The sequence below is a fragment of the Pseudonaja textilis genome, chromosome Z, assembly GCF_049901715.1.
Source record: "Pseudonaja textilis isolate UNSWEBS1 chromosome Z, rPseTex1.2, whole genome shotgun sequence".
Lineage (NCBI taxonomy): Eukaryota > Metazoa > Chordata > Lepidosauria > Squamata > Elapidae > Pseudonaja > Pseudonaja textilis.
The window spans coordinates 109,336,701-109,361,457 of record NC_142008.1 but is presented as its reverse complement, the minus strand read 5'-3'; the positions used below and the strand labels follow the sequence as shown (position 1 = coordinate 109,361,457).

Here is a 24,757-nt window from a genome sequence, read left to right as displayed (position 1 = left end):
TTCGTGGTTGTTTTTAGCACTATATTTCCCAGGAGTTTCACACATCTCCAGTTAGAAACAAATTCTTTTTTTTTTGTAAAGCATTGGACAATTTTTGGTCCAACCGTATCCAACATGACAAATCAAATTTCCTTAATTTTATCATTACCAGGTAAGGGATTCAGGAAAATGCCTATGCCATTTTTCTTAAACCCTTGAAAGAAAAAATAATAATTTTGAAATATAAAATAAAATTTTAAAATAGGGTCCATATGACTGAAGTTCTGTGTGGTATAAAATTATTTTGTTTCAGTTGTTCTAACCTGGTGCTGTTGCAAAAGCCTATCTAAGTATACAACCATATACTGTATAAGAATACGGTTGCCTTATCTCCTGTAAAAGTCAATTTCAAAGCTGCTTCTTCACCATCTCCCAGAAATATGCGGAAAGAAATCAACAGTCAAAGCTTCAGCAGTTGAAGAATTGGGACATCACCATTTCTGAGGAGACCCTTAAAATTAGCAGAAAATTGGGGAATATTCCTCAACATTCCTCACCGTGGGAGATTCACCACTGGAAGCTTTCAAAAAGAGTTTGAACAGCCATTTGTCAAAAATGGTGTAGGGTCTCCTCCTTCGGGGTGGAGTGGGGGGGTTGGACTAGATGACCTACAAGATCCCTTCCAACTCTGTTAATCTGTATTGCCTACATTTGACATTCCTGTGTACTTCAGCGAAGAACTAGTTTCATTTCATTGTTCGAAGATAATGCATTGTGGTGTCCTACACCCGGTTTCTTGCATACACAACCTGGCTGACTACACTGATGGAATAATTTCTCAGGAACGGTGGATAAAACATAGGAGAAATATGTTCAGTTTTCTCAGAAGTTAACCATTTTGTATAAAAAGCTTGATTTCTAGTCTCTTGACTCAATCACCCATAGAACAAGAGAAAAGTGAACCAAGTGCGGTCATACAGATACATATAATATGCAGGTAGTCTTTGAATTACAACCACAATTTATGTTGCTAAATAAGAAATTTGTTCAGTGAGTTTTGCCTCATCTGACTTTGCTTGTCAGAAGGTCACAGAAGGGGATCACAAGACCGTGGGACACTGCAACCATCATACATATGAGTCAGATGTCAAGCATCCAAGTGCAAATCTTATGACCACCGGGATGCTGCAATAGTGTGAAAAATGATCGTAGGTCCCTTTTTTCAGGGCTGTTGTAACTTTGAACAGACATGAAATGTACTGTTGTAAGTTAAAGACTACCTGTAATCATACATACAATATATACACACATATTTTAATCTTTCTCCACTTATCTCATCTACATCTTTTCCCAAAGTTCTCAAAGCAGGCAAGACGTCTTGGTCATCTGTTTTTGTTTTGGACATTACATTTTATAACACATATTTCAAATCTGCTTTCAACAAACCACGGTTATTTCTTTACAAATATTCCTTCCAACTTGCATAACTAAATGTCCATGGAGATTCTCAGTCATCCAGGTTGTGGTTGTCCCAAAGGTGCTTTTTCAAGAGGCAACTGGACTTTCTGGTTTTCATTTGAAGACCTTTCATTTCTCATCCAAGAAAAATTGAAAACCCACCCAAAACCTTAAACTACAAAAAGAATGGAAGAAGCTTCTTGGATGAGAAGCAAATGTCTTCAAGGAAAAACAAAGTCCAGCTGCCTTTTGAAAAAAGCATCTTTGAATATTCCTTCCAATGTTCCTTCTCTTTAGTTTCATACCAAATCCTTTCATCACTTGAATCTTTAATCCTATTTTCTCTACTGGAAGCTACTTGCACCTGCTTCCTAAACAATATTTTCTATCAAAATGGCTCTGCATTTTGTGTCTCATTTATCAGTGACCCGAACTTCCTCCCTTTGACCCTGTACTGGCATATCTTTCCTCCCATATATATACACATTGCACATAATCTTGCCTTCAACCTTTTCAGTGATTTATTGTAGAGAACAAAACATCCTTTCCTCAAAAAAATTACCTATGTTAAAAATGTACATGTAGTCCTTGACTTAGAACAGTTCATTTAGTGACCATTTGGAAAAAAAGTGATTCATGAGCATTTTTCATGCTTACGATCTTGGGCACCTCTCCATGGTCACATGATCAGAATTCAGACATTTGGCACCTGACTCATATTTATGACAGTTGTCAGTGTCCTGGGGTCATGGGATCATGTATTGTAATCTTCTGACAAGCAAAGTCAATGGGGGAACCCAGATTCACATCACAACCTTGTTACTAACTACAGTGATTCACTTAACAACTGTGACAAGGAAAGTCATAAAATGGAGCAAAACTCAAATGTCTCACTTAGCAACATAAAATTTAGATTCAATTGTGGTTGTAAGTTGAGGAATACCTGTATATTTTGCTGTCCATATTACAAAAAGTAACAAATCCAGGTAACCTCTGACATCAAGAGACTATCATGTTTACTGATCTGATCGTGAAATCCGTAGAGGAGGTCTTGCTATCTTCTATAAAAAGTCCTTACATCTAAAAAACATCCAAGTAACCCAAGAGTTTGCTCTTCCTGAGACCATCATCTGTGAACTGACCTTAAATATCACATTTCGGTTCTTACTATGTTACAGAGCTCCTGATTATGACATCGAACATGTAAACAAACTAAATACACTACTAACACGGGCAGCATCCTGCCTACACGCTTTTATCCAGGGGTGGGATTATACCAGTTCGCACCTATTCGGTAGAACCAGTTGTTAGCATTCTAAGTAGTTCAGAGAACCGGTTGTTAGAAGAAATTACTGGCCTAATCCTGTAAGGATGGCAGGAAGGAAACATTCTGGTGTTGCTTACAGAAACTACCTCTCCGTTAACCCTTATTACATTCTTGGCAGGACTAGACTTCCTGTCTCAGGAACTTCTCTGGAGTTTTTTTCCCCTCCTTTGCTGGTACTTTGCTTGTGTGTAGTGACCATTCAAAGTTACAATGACACTGAAAAAAGTGACTTATGAGCATTTTTCACACTTACGACTATTGCAGCATCCCCACAGTCATGAGAGGCCAGGCGAGGAGATGTGCGCCTCGATGTGAGTGATATTCAGTTGGCCACGCCCAGCCAATAACATGACCACCAAGCCACGTCCACCCAGTTACATGGACCATCAATTAAGCCACGGCCACAGAACCGGTTGTTAAAAAATTTGAATCCCACCCCTGCTTTTATTTTTCTTGGTGACTTCAATCTACGTCATATTAACTGGACTCTAAATAAATGTAAAACTGAACCCATACATGCAACCTTCTACAATGCTGTAACAAATCTGGGACTGGAACAACTAGTAACCAACAATACTAGGCTTAACAACTGTCTCGATCTCATCTTCTGCAACACTTTGAATTCAATTTACAGAATACAAATTAAAGAACCCTTTTCCAACAGTGACCACAACATGATTGACTTTTGTCTCAACATACGTCCACACAAAAATCATCACAACAAAATCCCCAATTATAACTTCAAAAAAGGCAACTATGATTTTATAATCAACAATCCCTCTTCCCTTGATTGGCAATTTCTATTCACTGGATGCAATATTGTTGAAGACCATTGCAACATATTCTTACGAGAAATCAAAAGAGTCATCAAACTATATGTACCAATAACAACTCCCAAAACCAGGAAAAACAGAATACCCATAACAATAAGGAACCTTCAATCCAAAAAGAGATCACTTTGGTGGAAAAACAAATCTGGTCATGTTTCCAACTTCAAAAGCTGATACAAAAATTTATGCCACCAGATAAAGACTGAATGCACCAATTATCACATTAAACAAGAGGAAAACCTTCTACACACCAATTCCACCCACACTTGCTACAATTTTGTAAACAACAAACTAAAAGACTCAAGATCCATCCCACCCCTAAAAGGACCTAATGGTAAAGACTGCAATGATGACACCATCAAAGCAAACCTCTTTAACACATTCTTTGGCTCAGTATTTGTAAACAGCAATGGATCATGCCCAGTATTTCCTAGTCGAACCGCAGACAACTACAATGATCTAATACATATTGATTTTACAGAAGACATTGTTGAAAAGGCACTGTGCCATCTAAAACCATCCCTATCTATTGGACTGGATAGAACATGTGCCTACTTCTTAAAAAAGCTATCCACTGCCATAGCAGAACCTCTAAGCATAATCTTTGAAAAATCTTTCAGGACCAGTCCTTGCCAAAACTACGGTCACAAGCCACGGTCATCCCCATCTTCAAAAAAGGGAGACCCCAGCCTAGTTGAAAATTACAGACCAATCTCTTTATGCTGTGTCACCAGGAGGGTGGAGCTGGTGTCGCTACGATACGGCATGTGATCTCGGAGATCTGAGATCGCAGCTGATATCTTTGCCCCTGGACGGTCTAAACAGATCTAAACCATCCCGAAGAGACAGTGATAGTGAAGAGCGCATCCTGTAGATCCCAGGGATACTGCAAAGTCCATGTTGATCCAGGAGAAGCTTCTGTACAGAAGCCTGATAATGGCAGATGAGATTCTGCTGAAACGTTGCTACAACTTTAAAAGCACAACTACAATGACGTGGGAAAATACCCGAACAAAGCTGAATGCCATACATGTAAGTACCCGCGTTTTCTTCTCCTTTTTGATTTTGCAATATTTTGGGGCTAGAGGCTCCCTTTAGTTATTTCTCTTTTTATATAACTTTTCCTTTTTTTTAAACTTACGTTTTGCTTGGGAAAGGAGAGAGAAAGTGAGAGTAAAGAAACTTTGTAACACTGCCAACTAGAGGCTTGAAAATGCTTTAGATGAAGCTGAGAAAGCTGAGAAAGAAAGATCTGAGACTCTCTTTCAAGGACATTGCTTTGTGATAAGATAGAGGGAAGAGCACGAGAGAGTGTTATTGCAGGTGTTCTTCTGGATTTCTATCAACATTTGAAACTTGGTGTTCAAGCTTACAAAAAGAAAAGCTGGTAAGTCTTTGGAGAAGAAAGTTATAATAAGAGCCTTGGATAACTAAATAAAGTGCAGTGTGTTCTTTTTTATTTCTTTTAAGTAGTGCTACCCCTCCTTACCAGCTTTAGTGTATTTTTTTTTTCTAAACCTTTATTTTTGTAATATTTTCAACTTTGCCTTTTATTTTAAAGGGAAAGCCTCAAAAAAAAATTCTTTTTTTTTCCTAGCATTTTTTTGTTCTACCATCCACCCTTTTGGCTCATTTTTCTGCATTTTTTTTTACTTGAGATTTTTTAATTGGATTAAGGTGTTGAAGAACCCGAATAATTTTTTCTCCTTTTTTTTGTTCTTTTTAAGCCTTTTTTCTTCTTCTCTCCTTTTCTTTCTTTTTAAATTTAACTATTGATTGGATTAAGGTTTAGAAGAACCTGAAGTCTTTTTTTTTATTACTATTGGGTAGTTTTTTTTCTCTACCATTTTATTTTTTATTTTCCACCTTGGATTATAATTGGCCACTTCATAATTGGATTAAGATTTAGAAGAATCTGAAGATTTTGAATCGTTTAAAATGAGTAGGAAACTTATACTCCCTGGTTCCTCAACTACTACTTCTGCATCCCCACCATCTGGAGGACAACGTTCAATACAGACAATGTTAAAACAAGACAAAGAACAAGAAAAAGTGACCCTGCAGATGATCATGCAAGGAATACAAGAACTTAAAACAAGATCAGATACTATTGAAAAGACCAACTTGCAATTTTTAAAGTCCCCCCTAGGAATCATAGCCAAGATTTTTGTAGTCTGCATGCAATTCGAAAGCCCCTGAATGGGAAGCAAAGCAGCATTTTTCCCAAAACTTGTAACAGAAAATAATTACTTAGCTCAAAATCAGTTGCATTAGAAAGTACACATTTTAGAAAGATAACAAAATACTCTTATTATTTGCAATTTGCAGCCATCTAGTTTATTCAGAGAAATCAGCAAGCGTAGTTTAAACTGTAGCAGCCTCTTTAGGGTAGGAACAAGTGGCATGCAGAAAATAATAACAATCTTAATATTTGCATTGTACACCACAGCAATCTTTGGTTAATTGGATGAGACCATGATTTTTTTTTGCAAGGGAAATGCTAAGGATAGACTGAAATGACCTGCCCAGACAACAATCCAGCTCATATCCTAGTGGGGAAAAATTTTAAACTATCATGTGAACAAATTCATCTGGAAAGCCCAGGAGAGAAGAAGGGAAAGAAATATTTGAGATGGGGATCTCTAGTTCCTCAACTTGACCCTATGATATTTGATAGTTGACTTTGCTGGGGGAGGGAAAAAAGGAACTATTGCTAAGCTGTGGTGGAAATGCACTAAGAGGTTCATTGCAGAAAGAGCAGTAGCAAGGAAGCACTCAGATGCCATGACAATCACATCCTTGGACTTGTGCAGGTGGCATGTTATACACCACCTGTTATAAAAGCTGTGCCAAGTGAACAGGCATCCTTTGCACACATCCCAGGCGGACCCTCTGGATCATAGCACGTCCCCTATAATTGCAATTTGGGAATCTTCCTGTGTTTGTACAGTGGATCACTGAGAAAATTCTCCTGCTGTCAAACAAATTCTTTTCGTAGTGAGTTCCAGCGCCTTGGCAAACTGCTATGATAAGGCTGGGAGGGGCATAGATAAAATTGTTGATCGGTTTGCACCTCACTTGATTCAGCCCCTTTCTCCGCATCATCAAGTCACAGTAGCCACTCGGATCAATGGGAAAAGCAATGTGGTTGTTAGCAAAAGTTTGGTAAGTTGAGGCTTCTCCGGGATGCACCAGCAGAGCCCCAAGAAGAACAACCAGTTGAAGGAGCAATCTGAAGATGATCATTATGGGAAATCTGGATCTGCAGAAATGGACCAGAGGGAAGATAAGAAAAGAAAGGGGAAAAGGAAGAACAAAAGAGGAAGAAAAGAAGAACTAAGAAACTACAAGCATAAAAATGAGAGTTCCATTTCAAGGAACTATATGCTTCAATGAGGCATTAAAAGACATTGTTACATTTTTTTCAATGTAAACTATTCCTCATGTAAAGGAACCACTCTGTTAAACTTATACTGGATAATCCTAGTCTTATTTTGCTATTCTTTTACATAAAGGTAAAGAAAAGTAGAAAACTGACTCATATTTATGATGGTTGCAGTGTCATATGGTCCCCATTTGTGACTGTCAATGGGGAAGCAAAGCCAATGGAGAAGCCAGATTTACTTAACAACCATGTTACTAATGTAACAACTGTAATGATTCATTTAACAACTATGGCAAGAAAGGTTGTAAAATGGGAAAATCTCACTTAAATGTCTCACTTAACAACATAAAGTTTAGGCTCAATTGGGGACATAGATCGAGGCTTACCTATAATTTATCAGTGGTGAAATTAATTTCAGTTTCCTGAGATAATAAATAAATAGTTACAACCATAAGTTACAGGCTGGGGACGCTTGAGTTTAAAAGTTAATCATTAACTTACCCGGTTGTAATCCTGTCTTGAGTGATAGTTACCTTCAGGAATAGCTTCTGATTTATGGGGTGTCCCTGAAATGATTATATAGAGCTCTGTTGAATTGGGGTGGCATTAAATAGGGGAAAAAAGGAAATAATCCTATACCAAATATGGTATACAGGTATCTTGTGAAATTGGGACAGTTAGTTTCAACTGTAGCTGTGTGGCCCTAAAACCACAATGAAGAAATAATGTTGATTGCAGAAATAAGTACAATTAAATCGGCCTGAAAACTGCACAAAAAACGGACTGAAAACACCTTGGAAAATAGATTGAGTTTTTGGGAGGCTGGTTTTAGGCCAGTTTTGGGGCCATTTTCAGGCCCATTTTCCAGGCAAAATCAGCCTGAAAATGGCTGAAAAAAAGCCGCCAAAAAGGGGGGCGGCCAGCCAGTAGTCCAATTTGCCAGCTCTCTAAACCATGTGGAATCAGAACAAGGGGTTTGGGTGAACCTGTCCGAACCTGCAGTAGCCCACCTCTGTATACATACATATAATTTGATGATGGGAAATCTCTTTAAAACCCCATTGTTGTTTTCCCATCTTGAAAAATTCCAGCTTGTTCTCTTTCCCTTCTGATGCTTTTGCTTGATCTCCCCACTTATTATATCAATTCTTTTCCAACACACCACAAACTTTATGAGCAATCTGCTGTATGATGTGCCTCTCCATGTCTCTCAGTACCAGCTTCACTGTGTCATTTTGTCACTGAAGTTTCTGAAAAGTAAAGCAATAGATTTCTTATTATTTGTAAAGTATATGTTGAAGGTCCCATTTCTCCCCACTCTCCAATGTTGGCACTGTTTCCTTTTAATAAAAGAAAGCTAAATTTATTTATTTTTCTTATTATTCACAATCATACTATATAATGGCCTTTTTGCTGAATGCAAAGGTAGTATTCAATCAGTATGCACTGGTTCGGGAGAACCGGTAACGTTGATTTGGCATGGGTCTCTTAATCGGTAGTAACTTCTGGCTTGCCATACCTCCAAACCGATCATCTGGTTGCTGGTCACTCAATTGCCCTGCCCACCCAATGCTCACTCGCTCATGCCGCTTGCCCACTCACTGCTTGCCCCATCTAGTCACTCCTCCCTTCCTATGTGGCACTCTAGGTCCTCGTGGCTTGACTTTCTAACTGACTTCCCCACATGGTGCCTGTGCCCCGCCTGAGCAGCCCTGATCTGCCTGCTCACTGGTAAGCCTATGAGTTGAGCTAGGCCCTTGCTCAACTCCCAGGGCCTTTCCAGACCTCCCCCCATGCCTGTGACCTTTCTGGGCCTCTCCTTATTGTCTGGGACCTTTTTGGACCTCCCCCCATGGCCTTGGACCTTTCTGGGCCTCTCCTCTCTGCCTGGGACCTTGCTGCCCCCCCGACTGCCTGGGACCTTTCCGGGCCTCTCCTCGCTGCCCTGGACCTTGGTGGGCTCCCCCCACCGCCGGGAACCTTTCTGGACCTCCCCCCGCTGCCCTGGACGTTTCTGGGCCTCTCCTCACTGCCTGGGACCTTGCTGCGCTCCAGTGCCTGGGACCTTTCTGAGCCTCTCCTCACTGCCTGGGACCTTGCTGCCTCCCCACTGCCTAGGACCTTGCTGGGCTCCCCCCACCACCTGAAATGTTTCTGGACTGCCCCCCGCTGCCCTGGACCTTCATGGGCCTCTCCTCGCTGTCTGGGACCTTGCTGCCCCCACTGCCTTGGATCTTTCTGGGCCTCTCCGCACTGCCCTGGACCTTGCTGGGCTCCCCCACTGCCTTGGACCTTTCTGGGCCTCTCCTCGCTGCCCGGGACCTTGCTGTGCCCCCCACTGCCTTGGACCTTTCTGGGCCTCTCCTCGCTGTCTGGGACCTTGCTACCCACCCCTACTGCCTAGGACCTTACTGGGCTCCCCCCACCGCCTGGGACCTTTCCGGACCTCCTCCTGCTTCCCTGGACCTTTCTGGGCCTCTCCTCATTGCCTGGGACCTTGCTGCGCTCCCCCCGCCCGCCTGGGACCTTTCTAGGCCTCTTCTCACAGCCTGGGATCTTGCTGGGCTCCCCCCATTGTCTACCGTATGATACCTTTGTTGCCTTTTTTATTATGTGTCATCACCCTTTCTTATAAATGAAGAACTATAGAGGAGCAACTATTATCTCTGTCTGCCAATGAGCCAGTTTGTCCACGGCTTATACACGCCCATTGTTTGGGCAACTGAAGGGGCTGAAGGTTTGCACTGTAACAATATTGAAAACCATCCAATCATTTCCTTACTATTTTCACACTGCAAGTGGTGGTTCAGAATTGAGGGTTATGTTGGTTCATTAGAATCTTATATTATGGAATAGAGAAAGCATGTGTTTTTCCAAGCATTTTGTCTTTTTGGTGGCCCGCTGGACAGTTTTGCCTCAAAGAGTATTGGGTGAAGATGAAGCAGATGTGAAATTTAATTTCCTCACCATTTTCAATTAAAATAAATTAAGGTGATTCTTCTTCTGCAGTCAATTTAATGACAACCCCACCCCACACACACACATTAGTTGTTGACTGACTGGTAATTTTTAAGGTCCCCCCTACGAATCATAGCCAAGATTTTTGTAGTCTGCCTGTAATTGGAAACGCCCTGAAAGGGAGTGGTATTGTCTGTGAAGCAAAGCAGCATTTTTCTCAAAACTTGTAACAGAAAATAATTACTTAGTTCAAAATCAGTCGCGTTAGAAAGTACACATTTTAGAAAGATAACAAAATACTCTTATTATTTGCAATTTGCAGTCATCTAGTTTATTCAGAGAAATCAGCAGGCGTAGTTTAAGCTCTAGCAGCCTCTTTAGGGTAGGGACAAGTGGCATGCAGAAAATAATAACAATCTTAATATTTGCATTGTACACCACAGCAATCTTTGGTTAATTGGATGAGACACAATAATTATTGTAAGAAGATATTACATTGAAGTACAGAACACAGTAGACACCCCACCTCCCAAATAATCTTTTGGCAAGTATGCCACACATGAGATGAACTTAATAAAAGCTGGCAATCTTTATCCAAAGATAGTTGCAATGTTTTTTTTATGCACACTGTCATCTCCAGGTCTTCAGCAGATTGGATTAGACCACGGACTCCACATGCTATGGAATGCTTTAGAAGGATTGTAGTTCCCCAAGAATGGAGCATTTTTAATCCTATCAACTCTCAGAGCTAGTGAGAGGAAGGAAATGCAAAACTATGTGATGATAGTTGTGGCAGCGGGAGAAGATGTTTTCAGACCACCCAGGAGTGCTCATGAAGCATTTATTTGCATTTCTGGAAGCAGATTCCAGGACTCAGCATCTACAAAGTGATCCTAGGAAAACATGCCTTTGTTTGAAGGTCCTACTAAGATTTAGAGGGAAAACCATTTCCCCTCTAAACTTGAGCGGTCACACAGCCCTAATGGAAGGTCTGAATGCACGCCTGATTTCCCCCACACACACACTTTTCTGTATTGGTTTACAGGAAAGTGGGGCTGATTCACAAGTTCATGTCCCTGATGCAATAATTGTCTCTTCACTATTAACAGATCTCCAAGCCACTTCCAGACCATGATTTTTTTTTTTTGCAAGGGAAATGCTAAGGGTAGACTGAAATGACTTGCGAAAAACAGACAACAATCCAGCTCATATCCTAGTGGGGAAAATTTTTTAATCATGTGAACAAATTCATCTGGAAAGCCCAGGAGAGAAGAAGGAGAAGAAATATTTGAGATGGGGATCTCTAGTTCCTCAACTTGACCCTATGATATTTGATAGTTGACTTTGCTGGGGGAGGGAAAAAAGGAACTATTGCTAAGCTGTGGTGGAAATGCACTAAGAGGTTCATTGCAGAAAGAGCAGTAGCAAGGAAGCACTCAGATGCTGTGACCATCATATCCTTGGACTTCTGCAGGTGGCATGTTATACACTACCTGTTATATAAGCCGCGCAAAGTGAACAGGCAACCTGCGGACACAGCCCAGGCGGACCCTCCGGTTCATAGAACGTCCCCTATAATTGCAATTTGGGTATCTTCCTGTGCTTCTACAGTGGGTCACTGAGAAACTATTCCTGCTGTTGAACAAATTCCTTTGATGGCGAGTTCCGGCACCTCGGCAAACTGCTATGATATTGTTGTTAGAGGCATGGATAAAAGTGTTGCTGGGTTTGCATCTTCCTCGACTCAGCCCCCTTCTCTGCATCATCAAGTTACAGTAAGCATTTGGATTATTGGCTCTGGTTTTGGGAAAATCAATGTGGCTGTTAGCAAAACTTCGGAAAGTTGCGGCTTCTCCGGAGTGCACCAGCAGAGCCCCAAGAAGAACAACCAGCTGGAGGAGCAATCTGAAGATGGTCATGATGGGATATCTGGATCTGTAGAAATGGCCCAGAGGGAAGATAAGAAAAGGAAGGGGAAGAGGAAGAAAGTAAGAGGAAGAAAAGGAGAACTAAGAAACTGCAAGCATAAAAATGAGGGTAGATCTACCTGTTTCAAGGTACTATACGTTTCAATGAGGCATTAAGACACATTGTTATATATTTTTTTCAGTGTAAACTATTCCTCATGTAAAGGAACCACTCTGTTAAGCTTACATTGGATAATCCTCATGTTATTTTGCTGTTCTTTTACATAAAAGTAAGGAAAAGTAGAAAAAAAATATCTGCAGCTCAGGGCTGAACTGTTGAATTCTGGGTGCTTCCTAAGTTTGGCTGTGTGCATGCAAATGTTTCATTACCCAACTAGGTTACACCATCAGCACAAGGGAGTGTGGGGCTTGTTCCCTGTTTATATACAATAGCTCACCTGCCAGTGATGGGTGGGGAGGAATTGGGTGTTTTCCTCCTTGGCTAGTAGGGGTGTGGTTTCCAAGTATGGAGAAACCCCACCAAAACTTGCAGGGAAAGCTACCATGTATATAAACAGGAAGCAAACTCTACATTGACTGCAACCAAACAACTAAGGTCAGACAGCACCAAGAACACCACAGGTAAGAGTAAATGCTCAATAAATGGAGTTCAATTTCTGGGGAATTTATAACTTTTTGGGAAGGGGGCAACAAAATGCAAATGAATTGTTATTGCCTTATTTGGGGAGCCCAGAGGTGGTATTCCTCAGGTACTGACCGGTTCTGGAGAACCGGTAGCAGAAATTTTGAGTAGTTCGGAGAACCAGCAAATACCACCTCTGACTGGCTACGTCCCCATCTATTCTCTGCCTCCTGAGTCCCAGCTGTTTGGCTGTGTCTTCTTTTGTTGCCTTGCACAGGAGAACAGAGCTGGAAAGCAGGTTATGGGGTGAGGAGGGAATGGGGATTTTGCAGTATCCTTCCCCTGCCACGCCACCAAGCCATGCCTACCAAGTCACACCCACCAATCCATGGCATGCCCACCAAGTCACACCCACAGAACTGGTAGTAACATTTTTTGAATCACACCACTGGGGGAGCAGCTCCATTTACTTGTGAAATTTTAGGGCATGCTCATGAAATTTTCAATTCTAGTCCGCTTACAACAATGTGGAATATGTAAAAGATCAAAATATCAGAAAGATTTCATACTGAATAATCAATATCCCTTAATTTCTCTCTGTAAACTTATAAAGTAAAAAAAGGGGACACAGTTAAGGCCATTATAAAACCATGTAGACATATCAAGGAAGTCAAGTTCACAATTTCCAGCCTAGATAATAGGTTTGAGAATTTTTTTGTAATCGTCCTCCCAAATATCAACTTGATCCAAATCAACATCGATTTGGAGCAAGAGTTTCAGGAAGCATTAAAAAATGATTTAGATAATATGTACATATCACTGGGTAGAAAAAAGGAAGCATACAAAAGTGAGAAAAAAAATTGCTTTCAGTGATGCCATCTTGCATAGAGAAAGTGCTGCATACAACTGGGAGATACTTTCACCCATTTTTTAAAAATACATTTTGATGTCTTTTCACTTATGTTTGTGTTTGGATTTTCCATGTTTAAAGTTACCACATCTGGGTGTAAAAATCTGGATAACTACTTCAAAGAGAGATTCTACACCTTTCTGCTGACATCTAGTGGTCATCTAGTGGAATTAAAATAGAGTGTAGGTAGTCCTTGATTTACAACAGTTCGTTTAGTGACTGTTCAAAGTTACGATGCACTGAAAAAAGGGACATGACCATTTTTCATGTTTATAACCATTGCAACATCCCCATGGTCACATGATCAAAATTCAGACGCTTGGCAACTGACTCATATTTATGACAGTTGCCGTGACCTGGGGTCATGTGGTCCCCATTTGCGACCTTCAGTGGGGAAGCCAGATTCACTTAACAACAGTTTTACTAACAACTGTAATGATTCACTTAACAACTATGGCAAGAAAGGTTGTAACATGGGGTAAAACTCACTTAAATGTCTCACTTAACAACATAAAGTTTGGACTCAATTGGGAACGTAGGTCGAGGACTACCTGTAATTTATCTGTGATGAAATTAATTTCAGTTTCCTGAGAGAATAAATAAGTAGTTACAGGCATAGATACAGGTTGGGGATGCTTGAGTTTAAAAGTTAATCTTTAACTTACCAGTTGTAATCCTGTCTTGAGTGATAGTTACCACTTTCTTCAGGAATAGCCTCGCTTTTTACAGGGTGCCATTGAAATGATTATATAGAGCTCTGTTGAATTGGGGGTGGGATTAAAGAGGGGAAAAGAGGAAATATTCCTATACCAAATATGGTATACAGGCATCTTGTGAAACCAGGGTAGTTAGGTTTCAACTGTAGCTGTGGGGCCCTAAAACCACAATGAAGAAATAACGTTGATTGCAGAAAGAGGTAGAATTAATGTGAGCAAATACTTGCAGGTGCTACAAAGGTGTCACAAGAGTGATGATACCCTCAATGTAATATTAAAAGGGGATATTGACATAGGAGATAAAGAAAAGAATAAAAAATAGAACGAAAATAGTAAGGACTGCCAAGGCGAAAGTATAAATCCTGTAGAAAAATATTCAAAGCTTAGATTAATAACAGAATAACAGAGTTGGAAGGAACCTTGGAAGCATTCTAGTCCAACCCACTTCTCAGACAGGAGACCCCATAGTATATACCATTTCAGACAAATGGATGTCCAATCTCTTCTTAGAAACTTCCAGTGCTGGAGCATTCAAAACTTCTGGAGGCAAGTTGTTCCACTGATGAATTGTTCTAACTGTCAGGAAATTCCTCCTTACTCCGATAGAAGGAATGGAAAATGAATATAAGGAAAAGGGCCATTTGAAAAAATGTGGGAAGATTTCTGTTCTAAAAGGGTATGTAGTTATATCAATGGGAGCTAAGAAACATGTTGCTTGATGGAACTATGAAGCAAAGTCAGTTGTGAACGAGAAAGGATGAAGGAGAGAACCAAGAGAGAACCTAGAACTAAGGAGAAATGTCCTTACGGTTAGAACAATTAATCCATGGAACAACTTCTCTCTAGAACAGAAGACTCCAAACTTGGCAACTTTAAGACTTGTGGACTTCAACTCCAAGAATTCCTCAGCCAGGAATTATGGGAGTTGAAATCCACAAGTCTTAAAGTTGCCAAGTTTGGGGACCCCTGCTCTAGAAGTTGTGGAAGCTCCAATACTGAAAGTTTTAAAAAAGATATTGGATAACCATCTTCCTGAAATGGAACAGGGGTTTTCCGCTTGAGCAGGAGGTTGGACTAGAAAACCTCCAGGGTCCCTTCCAACTTTGTTATCCTGTTAGATTGAGAGAAAAAAGGCAGCTGAAGAAATTCAAATATGTTTGAAATTTAATTGAAAACCACTATGGATGGGTTTAATTGAATTTAATTTAACTGAAAACCAACTATGGATAGCCAGAGCAAATATTGATTGGTTGATTGATTGATTGATTATGTGTCACCAAGTCAGTGCTGACTCTTAGCAACCACAGAGATAGACTTTCTCCAGGATGATCCATCCTCAGCCTGGCCTTTCATGGCTGGCTATATCAACACTACTATTATCTGAGGCTGCTGCTTATCTTATTCCTGGTCCTTCTCCTCTCCTCTTTCCTTCTACCATTCCTAGTTCCAAGAGAGATAGGATATTGCAAACTGTGTCCAAATTATGATAATTTGAAGCTCTTATTTTAGGCCTTGTGTAAGAACTCTGCTTAACCTGATATCCTAATGGTCAGAATGCTATTCTAGAATCATGTGGAGAATTAAGATAAAAAATAGGGAGGATGGCATCTCTTTTTACAGGGTACTGTGGAAGCTGCTATATAGTACTTAGGGAATGCATTTGAGAAATTTTAGTGTAGAAATAATTAACTTTAGGACAATGGTGGGATTCTACCGGTCTCCCTACTTATGTGTGCGTGCGTGTGCACCTAAGAAGTGTGCAGCTTTCCAAACACCAGCTGAGGCTCTGCCACACTAATCAGCTGAGAGGATAAAGAAGGGAACAGTGCAGGGAGAGCCGATCCTATGCTTTTCCCTTCTTTCTCCTTTCAGCTGATCATCAGTGCTTTTTTTGCTACCTGTTTGGCTGAACCTGTAGCATTTCATCACTGCTTTAGGAGTAGCACATTGTTACACATGCATAAATCACTCAAGGTCTAGTTCAAGAGATGTTCTTTGTGCATTCTTTGTGATCTTGGAAAGGCCTCAGTACACTTCACTCTTCCTGATCATGTTTCTATCTCAGAAGAGAAAACAAATGAAGACAATTGCTTTTTCTTTTAAATTTAGACAATTCTTGTTTCAAAGAAAGAAGGGGAAAAAAAAGGGGGGGGGCTGAAATGAATACTGGGGCTTCAGAATATAAAGACAAGTTACTAAAGGAGCTCATATGATCAGAGAGGAACTGATAAAATATAGGAGATTTAAATTTTGTGTATTCTGTCATTTATATGTCAAATGTTACCTAGATTTGTTATTTTTTTGTAATATAGATAACAAAATAGTAAAGTAAAGTCCTACACTTAGGCAAGAAAAACCAAAAGTACACATATAGACTGGGTGAAACCAGGCTCAATAGCAGTAACTGTGAGAGGGATCTTGGAGTCTTAGTGGACAACCAGCTAAATATGAGCCAGCAATGTGCAGCTGCCGCCAAAAAAGCTAATGAAATCCTAAGTTGCATTAACAGAGGGATACAATCAAGATCAAGGGAGGTACTAATACCACTCTGTAAAGCCTTAGTAAGACCACACCTACAGTACTCCATCCAGTTTTGGTCACCATGTTATAAAAAAGTTGTTGAGACTCTAGAAAAAGTACAGAGAAGAGCAACCAGGATGATTAGAGGACTGGAGGCTAAAACATACAATAAACGGTTGCAGGAACTGGGCTTGGCTAGTCTAGTAAAGAGATGGACCAGGGGAGACATGATAGCGGTTTTCCAATATTTGAGGGGCTGCCACAGGGAGGAAGAGGTCAAGCTATTTTCTAAAGCACCTGTAGGCCAGACAAGGAATAATGGATGGAAACTGAACAAGGAAAGATTTAACCTGGAAATAAGGAGAAACTTTCTGACAGTGAGAACAATCTACCAATGGAACAGCTTGCCCTCGGAAGTTGTGGGAGTGCCATTACTTGAGACTTTCAAGAAGAGATTGGACTGTCATTTGTCAGAAATGGTGTAGGGTCTCCCGCTTGGGCGGGGAGTTGGACTAGATTACTTACAAGGTCCCTTCCAACTCTGATTATCTGCTATCTGTTTAAATATACAGGTATTTCTCAACTTACAACCACAATTGAGCCCAAATTTTATGTTGCTAAGTGAGATATTTGAGTTTTGCCTCATTTTATGACTTCCCTTGTCCAGTTGTTAAGTGAATCACTGTAGTTAGTAACAAGGTTGTGATATGGATCTGGGTTCTCCCATTGACTTTGCTTGTCAGAAGATTACAATACGTAATCTCATGACCCCAGGACACTGACAACTCTCATAAATATGAGTCAGGTGTCAAGTGTCTGAATTTTGATCATGTGACCACGGAAAGGTGGCCAAGGTCATAAGCATGAAAAATGCTCATGAATCACTTTTTTTCCCGCACGGTCACTAAATGTACTGTTCTAAGTCAAGGACTAAAGGTACATTTTTAACATAGGTAATTTTTTTGAGAAAAAGATGTTTTTCCTTTACAAAAGATCACTGAAAAGGTTGAAGGCAAGATTATGTGTAATGTGTATATATATGGGAGGAAAGATATGCCAGTACAGGGTCAAAGGGAGGAAGTTGGGGTCACTGATAAATGAGACACAAAATGCAGAGCCATTTTGATAGAAAATATTGTTTAGAAAGCAGGTGCAAGTAGCTTCCAGGAGAGAAAATAGGATTAAAGATTCAAGTGATGAAAGGATTTGGTATGAAACTAAAGAGAAGGAACATTGGAAGGAATATTCAAAGATGCTTTTTTCAAAAGGCAGCTGGACTTTGTTTTTCCTTGAAGACATTTGCTTCTCATCCAAGAAGCTTCTTCCATTCTTTTTGTAGTTTAAGGTTTTTGGTGGGTTTTCAATTTTTCTTGGATGAGAAACGAAAGGTCTTCAAATGAAAACCAGAAAGTCCAGTTGCCTCTTGAAAAAGCACCTTTGGGACAACCACAACCTGGATGACTGAGAATCTCCATGGACATTTAGCTATGCATGTTGGAAGGAATATTTGTAAGGAAATAACCGTGGTTTGTTGAAAGCAGATTTGAAATATGTGTTGTCCAAATGTAATGTCCAAAACAAAAACAGATGACCAAGACGTCTTGCCTGCTGTGAGAACTTTGGGAAAAGATAAGGCCAAGATCAGAGGTGGTATTCAGCAGATTCTGACTAATTTTGGAGAACCAGTAGTGGAAATTTTGACTCATTCGGAGAACTGGCAAATACCACCTCTGGACCATCCCCCATCTATTCTCTGCCTCCCAAGTCCCAGCTGATCAGCTGGCTGTTCTTTTGTTGCCCTACAGAGGAGAACAGAGCTGGAAAGCAGGTTATTGGAGTGGGGAGGGAATGGAGATTTTATAGAATCCTTCCCCTGCCACGCCCACAGAACTGGTAGTAAAATGTTTTGAATCCCACCACTGGCCAAGATGTAGATGAGATAAGTGGAGAAAGATTAAAATATGTACGTATATATTGTATGTATGATTACAGGTAGTCCTCAGCTTACAACAGTTCATTTAATGTCTGTTCAAAGTTACAAAAGCCCCGAAAAAAGGGACCTACGATCATTTTTCACACTATTGCAGCATCCTGGTGGTCATAAAATTTGCACTTGGATGTTTGACAACTGACTTGTATATGAATATGACGGTTGCAGTGCAGGGCCTTGTGATCCCCTTTTGTGACCTTATGACAAGCAACATCAATGGGGAAAGCCAGATCCACTTAGGAACCATGTTACTAATTTGCAGTGATTTGCTTGAAAAAAGTAGCAAGAAAGGTTGTTAAATGAGATGAAACTCACGTAACAAATTTCTTACTTAGCAACATAAATTGTGGTTGTAACTCAAGGACTACCTGAATATTATATGTATCTTTGTGACCGCATGTGGCTCACTTTTCTTTTGTTCTTTGGGTGACTGAGTCGAGAGAATAGAAATCAAGCTTTTTATACAAAATGGTTAACTTCTGAGAAAACTGAACATATTTCTCCTATGTTTATCCACTGTTCCTGAGAAATTATTCCATCGCTCTAGTTAGCCAGGTTGTGTATACAAGAAACTGGTGTAGGACACCCCAATGCATTAACTTTGAACAATGAAATAAAACCAGTTCTTCAATGAAGTACCCAGGAATGCCAAATGTGGGCAATACAGATTAACAGAGTTGGAAGGGACCTTGTAGGTCATCTAGTCCAACCCCCCCATTCCACCCCGAAGGAGGAGACCCTACACCATTTTTGACAAATGGCAGTTCAGTCTCTTCTTGAAAGCTTCCGGTGATGAATCTCCTACAGTGAGGAATATTGAGGAATATTCCCCAATTTTCTGCTAATTTTAAGGGTCTCCTCAGAAATGGTGATGTCCCAAATCTTCAACTGCTGTAACTTTGACTGTTGATTTCTTTCGGCATATTTCTGGGAGATGGTGAAGAAGCAGCTTTGAAATGGACTTTTACAGGAGATAAGGCAACCGTATTCTTACACAAGTATACGGTTGTGTACTTAGATAGGCTTTTGCAATAACATCAGGTAAGAACAACTGAAATAATCTTACACCAGACATATGGACCTTATTTTAAAATGTTATTTTATATTTTAAAGGTTTTAAAGGTTTTAAAGGTTTAAGAAAGGTTTAAGAAAGATGTCATAGGCAGGTTCCTAAATCCCTAACGTGGTAATGATAAAATTCAGGAAATGTGAATTGTCATGCCGTGACACTTGTTTGTTACTTAGACCCTGTTGGATACTAGTGGGCCAAAAATTGTCCAATGTTTTAGAAATTTTTGTTTTGTTTCTAACTGGAGATGTGAAACTCCAGGGAAATATAATGCTAAAAACAACCATGAAAAAGAAAACAAAGTGACAAAAAGGATCTTACCCCTCTTTTCCTATATCCCCCACTCTAAGGCTCTTTAGGTTTTTAGATGTATCCAATCTTGATTGGCATTTGCTTTTTCTTTTAAATTTAGACAATGTTTGTTTCAAAAAAAGTAGGAAAGCGGTGGGGGCTGAAATGGGCACTGGGGCTTCAGAATATAAAGACAACTTACTAAAGGAGTTAATATGATCAGAGAGGAACTGATAAAGTATAAGAGATTTAAATTTTGTGTATTCTGTCATGTTACCTAGATTTGTTATTTTTTGTCATATGAGCAGCAAAATGCACAGGTAGTCCTCAACTTATGACCACAATTGAGCCCAAATTCTATGTTGCTAAGTGAGAGTTTTGCCCCATTTTATGACTTTCCTTGTCCCAGTCGTTAAGTGAATCACTGTAGTTAGTAACAAGGCTGTTATGAGGATCTGGGTTCCCCCATTGACTTTGTTTGTCAGAAGATTACAATACATGATCACATGACCCCAGGACGCTGACAACTGTCATAAACATGTGTCAGGTTCCAAGTGTCTGAATTCTGATCATGTGACCATAGAGAGGTGGAGAAGGTCATACGATGTGAAACTCCTGGGAAATATAATGCTAAAAACAATCACGAAAAAGAAAACAAAATGAGAAAAAGGATCCTACCCCTCTTTTCCCATTTCCCCCCCTCTAAGGCTCTTTAGGATTCTAGATGTATCCGATCTTGATTGACTGCTTGATCCGCTACATCATATTGCAACTTTTGCAACTTAGGGGCCCTTCTTTTAACATATCTCGAGAGAACTTCCCCTTCCACCTGTGTGTCTTAATGAAAGATATTGTGGTTTCTGTGTTCAAACAGAAGAAAATTACAACATTAGCTGAGGTAAAGTAGGCTATGGCTATTTACCCAGAAGAAACTAGAAGATAAATAATGGCTTCTATTTTGCAGTTGACACATATTAGGTGATATGTGTTTCCATAATTTATGTTTCTTGACAGGTTCATTGCCAAAGACTTGTTATTTCTTCAAACAGCAGACATCATTTCTTATATGACTTTATTTCAGTTTAAAAATCCAGGAATTAAAGAAAATAAATGGGTCAAACTTTATGAAAAGAATGCAGATCATACTTGGCCTCTGGCTGACACACCAAACTGGGCCAGGACAAAATAAATAAAAATGAAATGAATTCAATATAATATGTATGTTACTGTCAATGTTTGAAATTAAGTATTTCACAGAATGCCTAGGAAATCTATACAATGCCAAAAATGGGACATCAAAGTGTGAAATGCTTAACATCCTAGGCTTTTTATGCAATGCCAAAAGGCAAACCAACAAAGGATAAAATGCTAAAATGCCATTCTAGCCTTCCTTGTTGCAAAAAGTAGATCAATGCTAGTCTTTTTCTCTTTTTTTTTCAATAAGGAAGTCCTGTAATTTATTTTGCCCTTTGTCTTTCATTTTCATATCTGTCTTTTCAATAAAAGGTTAGCCTAACTCATAACTCTAACCTCTTTTCATGACTCTCTTGCCATACTTTGCCTAAATAGTTTTTGTCATTCTGCATAAAGTCTAAGTATTATATATGATGTCTAGGAAAAGTATATAACATATTAAAATAACAGAGATTTCATACGTAGCCACACATTCTATAGATTTCCTAGGCATTCTATACAATGCCAGCTTTTTACACATTGCTGATAACGTATACATTTACTCCTTACAGTTATCCAGTGCAGTTATCCAGATTCTAAAGGAGAAGAGGGTTTGTAGTATATAGGGGCAGCCATGCTATGCTTGTCAACAATTTATTACATTGAAGCTAAGGAGGTGCTGATGGAAGCTACATGGCTACCATTCAACCATTATTTCTCTTTTGAATCCAAATCCTGCACAGCTGTAAAGATGAATAATATTCTTGTTCTGGTAGGTTAAAAGTTTACTTTGCAGTAACTCAGAAAGGCTCTCAGGCTTCTGCTTTATAGGGATGGGTGGCAGGTCTAATTCACACCCATATATCTGCCATTTGCTCAAACAGTTGCAACAAGTAGGGTGTTGGATGTGGGGCAGGGGTGTCAAACTCACATCACAGTAGCATCATGTGACGTATCAGGACATTTTCCCCTTTCACTAAACTGGGTGTGGACATGGCCAGCACATGATGCATCTGTCCTGTGGGCTGGGAGTTTGACAGCCCTGATGTAGATTAATGGGCAAGCCATCTTGGATGTTGAAAGGACATTTGTATGCAAGATTTTAGCTTTGGCTAATTGAAATTGATCACCTCTCCACTTTCAGAATAACTCCTTATCACTGGAGAAGATCAGACAATATGATTCCATTATAAGAGTGTAGTTTTAATTGATTGTTTATAGACCAAATTATAGGGATTTGCATAGTCATGACATTTCAGTCCATAGTATTGTAAAAAAAGTAAATAAATATTGTACCATTGTATTCCTTTCTTCTTTGGGAATGAAATTAATATTTTACTTTCAAATGCTATTTTAAAAAATGCAATATGAATTGTGCATATATATGTATGTTATGTTATGTATAGAATAGGAGAGAAGAGAAGAGAAGAGAAGAGAAGAGAAGAGAAGAGAAGAGAAGAGAAGAGAAGAGAAGAGAAGAGAAGAGTTGAAAGGGATCTTGGAAGTCTTCTAGCTCAATTTCCTGCTCTGGCAGGAAACTCTATACCATTTCAGAAAATAGTTGTCCAATCTCTTCTTTAAAACTTCCATTGTTGGTTCATGCACAATTTCTGGAAGCAAGTAGTTCTACTGATTAATTGTTCTAACTTCCAGGAAATTTCTCCTTAGTTCTAGGTTGCTTCTTTCCTTGATTACTTTCCACCCATTGCTTCTTGTCCTGCCTTCAGGTGCTTTGGAGAATAGCTTGATTCTCTCTTCTTGTGGCAGCCCCTGAGCTATTGGAACATTGCTATCATGCACTCTTAGTCCTTCTTTGTACTAACTAGACATACCCAGTTCCTGCAACCATTCTTCATATGTTTTAGCCTCTGCTTTGTGTTATTTATTTATTTATTTATTTATTTATTTATTTATTTATTTATTTATTTATTTATTTATTTATTTATTTACTAGCTTACTTACTTACTTACTTACTTACTTACTTATTTATTTATTTTGATTTGTCAATCACTTACAAGATAATAGGTACAAGTATATACATAGTTATGAATACATGAAATGGGTACATATAAGAAAAATAAAAGAAACAATAGGACAGGGATGGTAGGCACGTTGATGCGCTTATACACGCCTCCTACACACCTCTTAGGAAAGGGGTGAGGTCAATAGTAGATAGTCTAAGGTTAAAGTTTTGGGGGTTTGGGGAAGAAACCTCAAAGTCAGGTAGCATATTCCAGACACTGACCACTCTGTTGCTGAAGTTATATTTCCTGCAATCAAGTTTGGTGCGGTTAACCTTGAGTTTGTATTTATTGTATGCTCTTGTGTTGTTATGGTTGAAGCTGAAGTATTCATTGACAGATAAGTTATTGCAATGTATGATTTTATATACCATACTTAGATCAGTCTGAAGATGGCATAATTCAAGGTTTTCTAGGTCTAGAATTTCAAGTCTGGTGGCATAAGGTATTCTACAACGAGTAGAGGAGTGGAGAACTCTTCTTGTGAAATATTTCTGGACTTTCTCAACTGTGCTAATATCAGATACGTAATGTGGGTTCCAGACTGATGAGCTGTATTCGAGTATTGGTCTAGCAAATGTTTTGTATGCTCTAGTTAGTAGTGTGATATTACCAGAGAAAAAGCTACATAGCATTAAGTTAACAACTCTTAATACCTTTTTGGCTATGTAGTTTACAGTGGGCTCTAGCACTTAGATCATTTGAAGTGAGTATTCCAAGGTCCTTTACAGAACTTGTATCATCAACAAGGTCTTGACTATTCAGCTTGTATTTTATTTTCTGATTTTTTTTGCCAATATGTAAGACAGAGTATCTATTTGTTGAGATTTGAAGTTGCCATTTGTTTGACCATTCTGATACATAGTCAAGATCTTTTTGAAGGGTAGCAGTATTGTCTGTGGTATTGAACAGCTTTATATCATTAGTGAAGAGAACGCAGTTGCTATTGATATGATCATAGAGATCATTTATGTAGAGTATGAAGAGAGTTGGTCCTAGATCACTGCCTTAGGGGACACCACTATTGATAGGTACAGAATTTGATAGGACACTCCCAATTGTGACCATTTGTTGTCTGTTTGACAGGAATGCTTCTATCCAGTTATGCAGGTGTCCAGAGATACAATTTTAGTTTTAGTAGTAGTTTGTCATGTACCACTGAATCAAAGGCTTAACAGAAGTCTATGTAAATTGTGTCTATTGTTTTGCCCTGGTCGAGTTGTGTAGTCCATATGTTTTTGCAGTGTAAGAGTTGCAGATTACAGGATAATTTTTTTCTGAAACCAAATTGTTTATTAGAGAGTAGGTTGTTTGTCTCAAAGAGGAGGATAATGGATTGGTTAATAATTGATTCCATGACTTTACAGGTGACGCAGCATAAGGAGATTGTTCTGTAATTTTCAATTAGGCTGGGGTCTCCCTTTTTGAAGATGGGAATGACTGTGGCTTGTGACCATAGGTTAAGTAAGGAGCTGGTCCTAAAAGATTTTTCAAAGATTATGCTTAGAGGTTCTGCTGTGGCAATGGATAGCTTTTTAAAGAAGTAGGCACATGTTCTGTCCAGTCCAATAGACAGAGAT

The 24,757-nt window shown here is 39.4% G+C and overlaps 1 pseudogene across 3 annotated transcripts in view; it reads left to right on the top strand.

Moving 5' to 3' along the window:
- Positions 1 to 24,757, top strand: part of LOC113449564 (ribonuclease pseudogene) — a 52,732-nt pseudogene that overhangs the window by 21,060 nt on the left and 6,915 nt on the right. The window contains exon 1 of one of the 3 annotated variants that reach the window (XR_015740123.1): positions 12,463 to 12,486. The exons of the other annotated variants lie outside the window; for them this stretch is intronic. The product of XR_015740123.1 is annotated as a ribonuclease pseudogene, transcript variant X5 (transcript). Of the gene's footprint in view, positions 1 to 12,462; positions 12,487 to 24,757 lie in introns of those variants that run through there. 3 annotated transcript variants of the gene reach the window in all.